At 39.8% G+C, this 10872-nt stretch overlaps 1 long non-coding RNA gene across 1 annotated transcript in view; it reads right to left on the bottom strand.

Annotated features, from left to right (window-relative positions):
* The window catches only part of LOC118165014, a 24973-nt gene extending 15363 nt beyond the window's left edge, over positions 1-9610 (bottom strand). Inside the window, exon 1 of the long non-coding RNA XR_004749809.1 lies at positions 9415-9610. This is a non-coding gene — a long non-coding RNA (uncharacterized LOC118165014). The remainder of the gene's footprint in view (positions 1-9414) is intronic.
* Positions 9611-10872: the final 1262 nt, after the last annotated feature.

The raw sequence follows: 10872 nt of genomic DNA on the forward strand, positions 1-10872 counted from the left end.
CATCTCCCAGCCTGTAGCTCTGCTTGGGGTTATTGCGCCCCAGGTGCAGGACCCGGCACTTGGCCTTGTTGAACTTCATGCAGTTGACCTCGGCCCATCGGTCCAGCCTCTCCAGATCCTCCTGCAGAGCCTTCCTACCCTCGAGCAGATCGACACATGTACCTAACTTGGTGTCATCTGCAAACTTACTGAGGGTGCACTCAATGCCCTCATCCAGATCATCAATGAAGATATTGAAGAGGACCGGCCCCAGCACCGAGCCCTGGGGAACGCCACTAGTGACCGGCCTCCAACTGGATTTGACTCTATTTACCACGACTCTTTGGGCCCGGCTATCCAGGCAGTTTCTAACCCAACGAAGTGTGTGCCAGTCCAAGCCAAGAGCAGCCAGTTTCTTGAGGAGAATGCTGTGGGAGACGGTGTCAAAAGCCTTGCTGAAGTCAAGGTAGACCACATCCACAGCCTTTCCCTCATCCACCCAGCGCGTCACTTTGTCATAGAAGGAGATCAGGTTCATCAAGCAGGACCTGCCCTTCATAAACCCATGCTGACTGGGCCTGATCGCCTGCTTGCCCTGCAAGTGCTGCGTGATGACTCTCGAGATAATCTGTTCCATGAAGCTTTTTTCCTTTTTAATTTCTCATTCAAATTTCATGTTCAATATAAACAGAGATTAAGAGCCTAAAATTCATTTCAAGAGTGTACAGTCCCTCTATACTGGTAAGCACTACCTTTGTTCCTTTGGTTTTCCTGAGAATTCTCATCGCTTGTTAGGCACGGTACTGTACTCAAAAACAGGAATTATGAAGAACTAGCAGGGAGCAGAATTTGCACCAGAAGGGTGCACGGTGAAATGAATTGGATATCCTTTGAAATAAGTAAATCAGTTAGAAAATTAAGAATCTTATATTTTTCTTGTGTATTAAATTCTGTTTGCTTGTCTAACAAATCTGAAACTGGTTAGATATAGTTTTTGTGTTGTTGTTTTTGTTGTTGCTGTTTGTTTGTTTGTTTTTTTTGTACTCCCTTTTTTAGTTATTTTAAAGATATGATTGCACAATATAGCTTTCTGAGGAATCCCTCTATTTTATATTATATTCCCATATCCCAACTATTTAGTCCTTATGATGACAAGACGTTGATACAGATTGATGAAAAGCTATATTCCTATTTGCTATCAAATAAAAGAGCTTTTCTCTTGTTGTTTCTTGTTTATTTGTTTGAAGATTTTTCTTTTATTTTTTATTTTTTAATCGACAACAGAAAATATATAAAACTATGTAATTTAGAAAATTAGAACACCAATCAAAGTAAGATTTTATAGTCCTTGTGAGGCAGAAAATTGCTAATATCTTTATTTTATATGAGAGGCTAATTTTTATGAAGTCAAGTGTTTAATTGTATTTAGATACCTGAAGTTGCAAAGAGAGGTTCACTGAGACTTTTTAGAAATTCTTTAATACAAGACACATACTAATTTTAATGATAAAAAGGTAAGAGTGGGTAGCATTCATCTGACTAATTTTAACAGTAAAATGTAAATGATTAATTCTGAACTAATCACTCCTTAAATAGTCAAACAGAAAAATAGGCATCTGCAGACGATAATTCACTGAACTACCTTTGACTTGTATTTCTGGATGAGAAATTGTCTTTTGGTAATACCTATTTTTTCTTCATTAATGATAAAAGTAGGCCACAGGACTAGGTGAGATTTAGAGCTTGTGAACACATAGTATTGGTCTGGATGTTCAGCTAATTATTTTTCTCTCTTTTTCATCAATGTGAGAGACAAAATTCTACAGATGACAATTTATCCTAGATAACTGTTTTAGGAGAAGCCTCTGTCACTCTTTAATCTCTATACTGAACCTGAATGATTAGTGTTAGCTGAATGCTAATTTTTGACTGCTAAAGTTAGGGTGTATTAATACTATCTAAAGCTTACTACTTACCTATAGAGTGTTTTCTGGGTTGGGGCTTAATTATACTGATTTGGAAACAGCAAAGCTGACTTTTTCACTGTCAAAAGCTCTATAGTAAGATGTGTTCCTTTGAAATTCTTATCTACTACTAATAAAGGAGAAAATATCACAGTGGTTTCACCATTTCTACCAGACAAGGTTCTACCATTCTGCTGGCTGGAAAATTTCCACTAAAGAAAACCAGGATTTTCCAAATGATGTGCTCTTAATTCATAAAAAATGAAGCGGGAGAGGAAAGAAAAAAATAAGCCATCTCTCAGGGATATTAATGAAAGTTTCTGGTCTTTCTTTGAGGACAAAGGTACTTGATTTGCTCATAAATAATGTATTGCCTCTACAATAATAGAAAAGTTAACAGTTGCTTCAGGAAAACAGTGCAATAATTATTGTGATTATTGTGTATTAGGTCTTTTTTTCAGCATTGAAAATTGAAATGTTTCCCCTCATTTGTCAGTAAAAACACAGAACAAGTGCATTTCATCTGTATTTTGGAAAAGTGCCTCTAAGGACTAATATCTCTCCTGAGGTATCAGAATTTAGTTTTACACATGACTCTTTGGGATGTTGCTATATTGGAATCTCCCTTTTCATCAAAACGTGTAAACCTTCAGTATAGACATAACTAGATATCCAATCCTTTTTTTTTTTCCCTTTTTTTTTTTTTTTTTTTTTCTTTTGTCTATAATTTGGTCAGGTCTTTCCAATTAAAAGAGTCTAGAGGATTCAGAAACACTACAGGATGGATCTAAACCAATTGCTGAATTTATTTCCTGCCAAATACTTATCTGTATTTATAAATGACCTCTCTAAAACAAGCAGTAAATTTGCTATTTTTATAATACAGCACTGTTGTTTTTTTTTTTTTTTTGTCCGTCCATAAATTTGTCTAATCTCTATTAGATATGTCTTCTTTATTTACTTTTTAAAAATATATATATATATTATTATTAAGTTTTCTGTGGCATTTTCATGTGAAATCCTCTAGCTCTTATGTCATGGGAAGTGAATAATCATATTTATTCACCTTTTCTGTGTCACTTGATTTTACGCTTTTTTTATTGCATCTTGTTGGATCTTTTCAAGGTTGTAGGCTCCCAGTCTATATCCTCATTCAACATACAGAAGCCACTCTATTACTTTGATCATTCTTGTTACCCTTCTCTGTCCTTTCTAATTCTCCTTTTTTGTTTGTTTGTTTGTTTGTTTGTTTTGTTTGTTTGTTTGTTTGTTTGTTTTTTGGGTAGAAAGATTCCAAAAATATGCAAGAGAGAAGCAAGCAATAGATTTCTACATGTTCTTTCTTTTTCTTATCCAGTCAATAATGACATTTAGTTTGCTTTCTGTAAACTTTGTAATACTAAAGTAACGTTTTGATACAACATGTTAAGCAAAAACATCGCAATTGCCTGTAAATCAAGCAAACAGTACAATATCTTCTAAAACCTAGAGGCTGCCAACTGTGAAGAAGAGATTAAACTGGACCACAATGTGCATATACCAAGTTTTTTTTTTGTTTTTTTTTTTTCAAATGTTTTGTTTTGTTTTGTTAAAGATGAAAAATAACAACAACAACAAAAAAAAAAAACAACACAAATTAAATGGTAAGTAGTCTCTTCAAGTGATGCAGGTCACCCTCTTCCCATTATAAGGATTATATCCTGTAAACTGTCTTGACAGAAATCAATTCTGCACATCCCTAAATATGATACAGCTTGCAATTTTTAAAGCTCATTAGTAATACACAAAACACAGAAAAATGTTAAGCTCAGACCTAAAATCCTCTTCAGGTGGATTCACCTCTTCAGGTGAAGCAGAAGTAGAGAAAATGGGCTATGTTAAATATTTTAATTAAAATGTACTGGGGGCCCTATCTCTCTTGAACATAAACACATTCAACAACATTGATTAAGGATCTTCTATGGAAAATGCCAGCTTTCAGTTTCCTTTATTCTTCATATATGCTGGGTTTGGAGGTCAGATGAAAATTTAGCACTTGTGTGAAATGATCATTGCTGCACTGGCAGCTGGAAGGATATGACAAAGTGCAGTGACATTCATAAATCCTTTGATTGCCAGGGATGATTAGATGCCCTGGTCAGACAGAGTAGTGTTTATTGTTTCTTTGTAGCAGAGTCAGTCATTAGATTATATGTGCTCAGTAGGAAAAGGTATAATAGAGGTGAAATATTTAGTCTAGAAATATTATAGATGATATTTAGGGCACTAACTTGCTTGGCCTGCTTTGTTAATGGTTGAAACCATAATCAGAACTTTGGAATGTCAAAGTGGTAATGAAATTGCAAAGTATGTACTTATTTTCCAGAAGTTTGGTTTGTCAAATGCCACTCAAACGAGATCAAAACTCACAGATTAACCATAAAGCTTTGTTTCAAGTTTAGCTCTTTGTGTAAGATGTTTCTCTCCATAGTTTAGGCATTTCAGGTGAGGTGTCTAACCTAAACTAGTATTGTAGCCTCCTTCCACTGTGAATGGTTTACTCTCAATTGTCCAAGTCCTTCCATCTGCTACACTACAGATGTGCAAACCACCCCACCATTTTTCCATGAACCTTGTGAGGCTATAGGTTTGTAGCTTCATATGCATTTATGATTCTTCCTATTTGTTTCCCACTCTCATTTCTTTCATGTACAGGCACTCGGCAAGGGCCCCCAGTCATGCTGATCCCTCAGAGGAAGTGTGGGAGTATCAAGCCACATTGTTCTCCTTGACTCTGTACCTCCACTTTGGGCTTTGATTCCCATCTTTCATTGTTGTTAAGTTAACGTTGAAGATGCTGCTATCACATTATTATTATTATTATTAGTTTTGTCAAATGCATCCTGTCTATTCCCAACAATCGTTGTTTCTCAAAAAGTGTTTTGAGACCATAAAAGCCCACACTAGTGTGCAACATCTGCCACTCAAAATCACAGCAACCTGCAGGCTGAATCTGGTCCTGCCAGATCCTTTCCATTTCACTGGCAAGCCCAGAGAATACATGAGTTGGGTTTCCAAGCCCTTCACCTTGGCACTCGGAACCACGCAGTCACTCCTGGTACATTAGAGGTTTCTCTGGGCAATACTGTTGGATCTCATTTGGGTGAGCATCAAGGGGCAATAGTTGGAGGGCTGGATGCCTCTTGGCAGTCTCTCCAAAACATATTAGTTCTAGGCTTCTGGCAGGTAAATTTGCCAAGACAGCTTGGCAGATGAGTGCCTCAGTTGGCTGAAGAAAGGAGGCTCTGATCAGTGCTACATATTACTTCCTCCTGGTGGCACTGTACCAACCCACAAATCTAACTCAGCTGACCTAGATGCCTCCAGTACAAAGTTATCTTTCATAGTGACCATGGTCCTATACCGTATCACTTGCTGGCAGAAAAATAACCTTCCTTCCTGGTGCTAGAAGTCACAGCTTCCCATGCCATGAGAGACTCATAACACTCTCCACACACTTAAGCATGTCATCTGACTGTCCCTTGTTCTGTGCAACAGGAGTTACACAGCTCCCCTTACCCCCCCCCCAAGGGTCTCTGGAAATAACCTCTGGATCCCCTTTTGCCACAGTCTGCTCTCCTCTTCTCTCTGCCTGTCAGCTCTACAATTTCAATGCATGCTTCACAAATGATGCCGCTGAGACAGTGACCTACACCCTCCAGAGCCCTGTCAGGGCCAAGGTCTCCGACTGACCAGGAAAGCCAAACCTACTGGCACATAGGACCATCTTGCAATGTTGCCACCATCATCATGCTCTGTTCTGCAGTCCCAAAATGCCCTGTGGGAGCAACATTTCAGGGCCTGCTGGGTGTGCTTTCTACATCAATAGCCAAATCCCTGTTGGTTATTCTGGCCAATAGTTAGATATGGAGTTATTAAATAGGTCTTAGTTAAATAGCAAACTGGACACATTTGGAATCATGCTCAAACTCCCAGGTTATATCCTTATTTTGCTTACTTGGGTTAAAGTTATTTTTGAAGGTATGTGTGCCTTTGAAATAAAGGTCACGCGTAACTCTTCTGGCATCTTGGAATTTTCTGCTTCTTTGTGTACAAGTAATACATTGTTTTATGTGTTATCTGAGAATTTCAAAGTGTATTATGTTAATCTTACACTGCAATATATAGAAGGCATATTACTCTCACTTTGCCTTTTCAAATGTGAAGTTCATGTCTAATATATGACATATAACAACAGAAATAGTTTTTGTATTAAAATGAATATATTACTTCAAATGTTAAAATAATAAACTGTACTGTGTTTTTCACTCTGATGAAAAAATTATAAGTATCAATTATATTCCTAAATATACTACTAGAATCTGATACCTACAACAGATGGAAAGGATGAAGTACAATTGTTTTATAATATTACTTAGAATTACAAGTTTTTTTCTTTTTCAAGATATTACAAATAGATTCTGCATTGTAGGACTATGCATGGTGGTATCATTGCCTTTTGCATGCATTTATTATACAACCTTAATGATTCTATGGTTATTTTGCACTCATGGGTATTTTACAACAGCAGATCTACAGTTAGATGATGTGAGCTGTTCAGTTTTTAAAGAACTGTATTTCTAGAAAGTGATGTACCAACTGCACCTCTATCCAGATGTTTTGTGCAGATGGTATATGGTTTTCTAAGATGTATATAATGAAGCCTGATAATATAAAAAATATGATGGCATCTGTAGGCATGACTTGAAGAATGGAATTATTTTCCTCTACCTAACCCCACAACTAGTTCTAAAAATTATTTTGAACTTTTATTTCTAAATTACTTCAGTTCTTTCAAAAACGATAAGAATGAGGATGCTCAGAATTCTTGGCAGCCTGAGATTATCTTACTAAAATTTAACTTTATGCATGAATGATTTTCTTCACTGTGATGAACAGGTCTTGTTTCCATAAACATTAGGGAAAGGGAAGGGAAAGGGAAGGGAAGGGAAGGGAAATGTCAAGAACCTGAAAAATAAGAGAAATGAACATGGCTCATACTTCTGATACCTGAGCTTTTGTGTCTACATCAAGTGTTCTGTTTTCACGTTGGTATTCGACCACATATTGGGCCCTAAGAGAATTACTTCATATATATGCAATTCATTAGTTTAGAATACTTTATGTATACTTTAACCCACCATTGAGGGCCAATGTAATGCCATGACTGTTCTGTTGACCTGTTCAATATGGTATTATATTTATCTTGAATTGCATCACCAAAGGCCACCGTTCATATGAATGGCAGGTACATTATAAAATCTATTATTATCTCTAGTCCCAGTGTGTAGCCAGGGGACACAGTTAAATTAAGTCTTGCCTTAAATGGAGAATTACATTAGATTCTCTAATGTAACTACATCCCAGACCTTGTATCTGGGAGCTTTATGAATATTGTCACAATGTAGAAATTGACTGGTGTCCAAAGAAGGAAGTGAATTATCTCTGAAAATCAAAACTACAGGTATGACTAAATATTTTGGATTAAATCAAAGAATGACTTCAGTTAGAAGACACTGAGATACAAATGACTATGTTTAAGGCTCTAATACTGGAAGGAATTGTTTATGTCCCTCTGTCATGTGCTGGTATCATATGACACAGGTATCACACGACAAGTTAAAAAAACCTGAAATCTATGTTACTTATTAAGGAAACAAGAAATGCGAGTGTCTGAGATTAGGAAAAAAAATAGTCATCTTGATGAATCCAATGTGAAAAGAAGACTAAATGCAAATCAGATGTATATGTCTCAGGCTACTTCAGGCTAAATTATCAAAAAGAATTACAGTACCTCAAAACACCCATTTAACCTGACAGTTAAACTACAAAAATTTTATAGGTTACCTTTTGCCTAAGTGTTCAGAGACACATTTCTTCATGTTCCAATCTCTGAGATGCTGGAAGTGAGGAGAAATGTAAAATTTAGTTTGTGCCTCAACCCTGTGGAGATTTGTTCTTGTCTTGAACAGAGAAGCTAGAGAGAAACATTTTCAGAGCAACCTGATAGACTGGTGTCAGAACAAAACACAGCTGGAGCAATGCTGATATTTTTATAAGTATGAAGTCTTTAGTTTAACAGAAGTGTGTAGAAATCAGACAGACTTGCTTGAACTGCATCTTCATACCTTCATAAGAAACCTTTTTAACGTACTTTAACTTCTCTTTCTGACAGAGCATTGATACCTTGTGTGCTCAAACAGACCACAATCTGGCATCTGTTTTGCCTTGATAGACTACTTGAATTCCATCAGAGTTTAGGCAATATGCAAATTGCATACACATTTATGACCACTAATGTTAGGCGCTTTCTCTGTCTGATGTTGCTTGAATGACAAAACCACTGACATGCATCAATGGATATGGACATGCACAGAGTACTGGCACATCTCCATATGCAGGCAACTGTTCGCTTGAGCACTGTCTAGAGGACAGTATGCAATTGAGCTTTCCTATCCATGGGAGTACAAGTTGTGTTGCCGCTGAATTGGCCCAGAGAAGGATCACTCAAGCAATTATTTAAGTGGAGGATTATAACAAATTGTGAGCATCCTGAAAGCTTCACTAGGTTTGACTAGAAGCTGTGGTGGTTTTACTCGGGTGGGCAGCCAAGCTCCACCACAACCGCTCTCTCACTGCCCCCTCCTCAAAGAGGAACAGGGAGAAAATACGATGAACGGGGCTCAAGGGTTGAGATAAGGATGAGGAGATCGCACAGTAATTATCGTGATGGGCAAAACAGACTCAGCATAGGGAGATAGTAAGATTTATTGTCTATTACTAAAGAGCTAGAGAAGTGAGAAACACAGGAAAGAAACTAAAAGCACCTTCCCCCCCCCCCCCTTCCAACTCCCCCCCAAACGGCACAGGGGAACGGGGGAATGGGGGCTATGGTCAGTCTATAGCGCTTGTTCTCTGCCGCTCCTTCTAAGTTACTCTCATCCCCTGTGCTGTGGGGTCCCTCCCACGGGATGCAGTCCTTGCTGAACTGATCCGGCATGGGCTTCCCACAGGCAGCAGCTCTTCAAGAACTGCTCCAGGTATGAGTCCGTGCCACGGGGTCCATCCCTCAGGAACAAACTGCTCCAACCTACGTGCCCCATGGCCAGCAGCTCCTGTCATGTCACCTGCTCCTGCGTGGTCTCCTCTCCACAGGCTACAGGGCTAGCCCAGAATCTGCTCTGGCAGGGGTCTTCCACAGGCCGCAGTCTCTGTCAGTGCCAGTCCACCTGCTCCACCGTGGTCTCCTCCACGGGCTGCAGCATGGAACCCTGCTCCACCGTGGTACTCCATGGGCTGCAGGGGGACATCCTGCTTCACCGTGGCCCTCACCACAGGCCACAGGGGACTTCTGCTCCAGCGCCTGGAGCACCTCTTCCCCTCCTTCTTCACTGACCTTGGCTCCTGTAAGGCTGATCCTCACTCCTCTCACTCTCCCAGCTGCTGTGTGGTGCAGCATTTGTTTCCTGTCTTAAATATGCACTCACAGAGGCAGAAAACAACATCACTTATTGGCTCAGCTCTGGTCAGCAGTGGGGCCCTTACCAAACATGAAGCAGCTTCTAGATCCTTCTCACAGAAGCCACACCTATGGCCCCTTGCTATCAAAATCTTGCCACGTAAATCCACTACAGAAGCCTAGAGAAGATTTATTCCTCCTCTTTGCCAGGAAGTGCTCAGAGAGTTGTGATAAGCGACACTGAGCCTAGCTGGCGGTCTGTAGCTAGTAGTGTCTCCCAGGGGTCTGCACTGGGTCCAGTCCTGTTCAACTTATTCATCAATGACCTGGACAATGGAATAGAGTGTATCCTCAGCAAGTTAGTGGATGACACAAAACTGGGAAGACTGTCTGATACACCAGAGGACTGTGCTGCAATTCAGAAGGACCTGGACAGGCTGGAGCATTGGTGGTGAGCAACCTCCTGTAGTTCAACAAAGGCAAACACAGGATCCTACACCTAGGGTGGAATAACCCTAAGCACCAGTATGGGTTTGAAGCTGACCCACTGGAAAGCTGCCCTGCAGGGAAGGAGCTGGGAGTCTTGGTGAACAGAGGGTTAACCATGAGTCGGCGTTGTGCCTTTGTAACCAAGAAGGCCACTGGTATCCTGGGCTGCATTTGGAAGAGTGTTGCCAGCAGGTCAAGGAAGGTGATTCTGCCCCTCTACTCAGCCCTGGTGAGGCCACACCTGGAGTATTGTGCCCATTTCTGAGCTCCGCAGTACAAGAGGGACAGGGAACTCCTGAAGTGAGTCCAGCGGAGGGCTAGGGGACTGGAGCACCTGTCATAAGAGGAGAGGCTGAGAGAGCTGGGCCTATTTAGCTTGGAGAAGACTGAGAGTGGACATGTATAAATATCTGAAGGAGGGGTGTCAAGAGGATGAGGCCAGACTCTTTTCAGTTGTGCCCAGCAACAGGACAAGATGCAATGGGCACAAAGTGAAACACCTGAAGTTCTGGCTAAATATGGGAGGTCCCTTTTTTACTGTGAGGTTGACAGAGCACTGTAACAGTTTGCCCAGACAGGTTGTGGAATCTTCTTCTCCGGAGATATTCAAAACCTGCCTGGATGTGACCCTGTGCAACATGTACTAGGTGATGCTGCTTGTCAGGGTGGTTGGACTAGATGATCTTTAGAGGTCCCTTCCAACCTCAGCCATTCTGTGATTCTGTGATCTATCAAGTTTATACGATATGAAATATGGTTGAATTGGATCCATTGAGGACCATTCAGTTACCATGGATTGTAACAGAACAAAGGGCAAAATTATTGATAAGTCTTAATGGATTGATAATAAATCACAGTTATTATTTTCAAAATACCAACAGCAAATTCAGATTAAAGAAGATTAAAAAGAATGCAATATGTCTTTTTTTTTTTTTTTTTTTT

The sequence above is a fragment of the Oxyura jamaicensis genome, chromosome 3 (assembly GCF_011077185.1).
Source record: "Oxyura jamaicensis isolate SHBP4307 breed ruddy duck chromosome 3, BPBGC_Ojam_1.0, whole genome shotgun sequence".
NCBI classification, from domain to species: Eukaryota; Metazoa; Chordata; class Aves; order Anseriformes; family Anatidae; genus Oxyura; species Oxyura jamaicensis.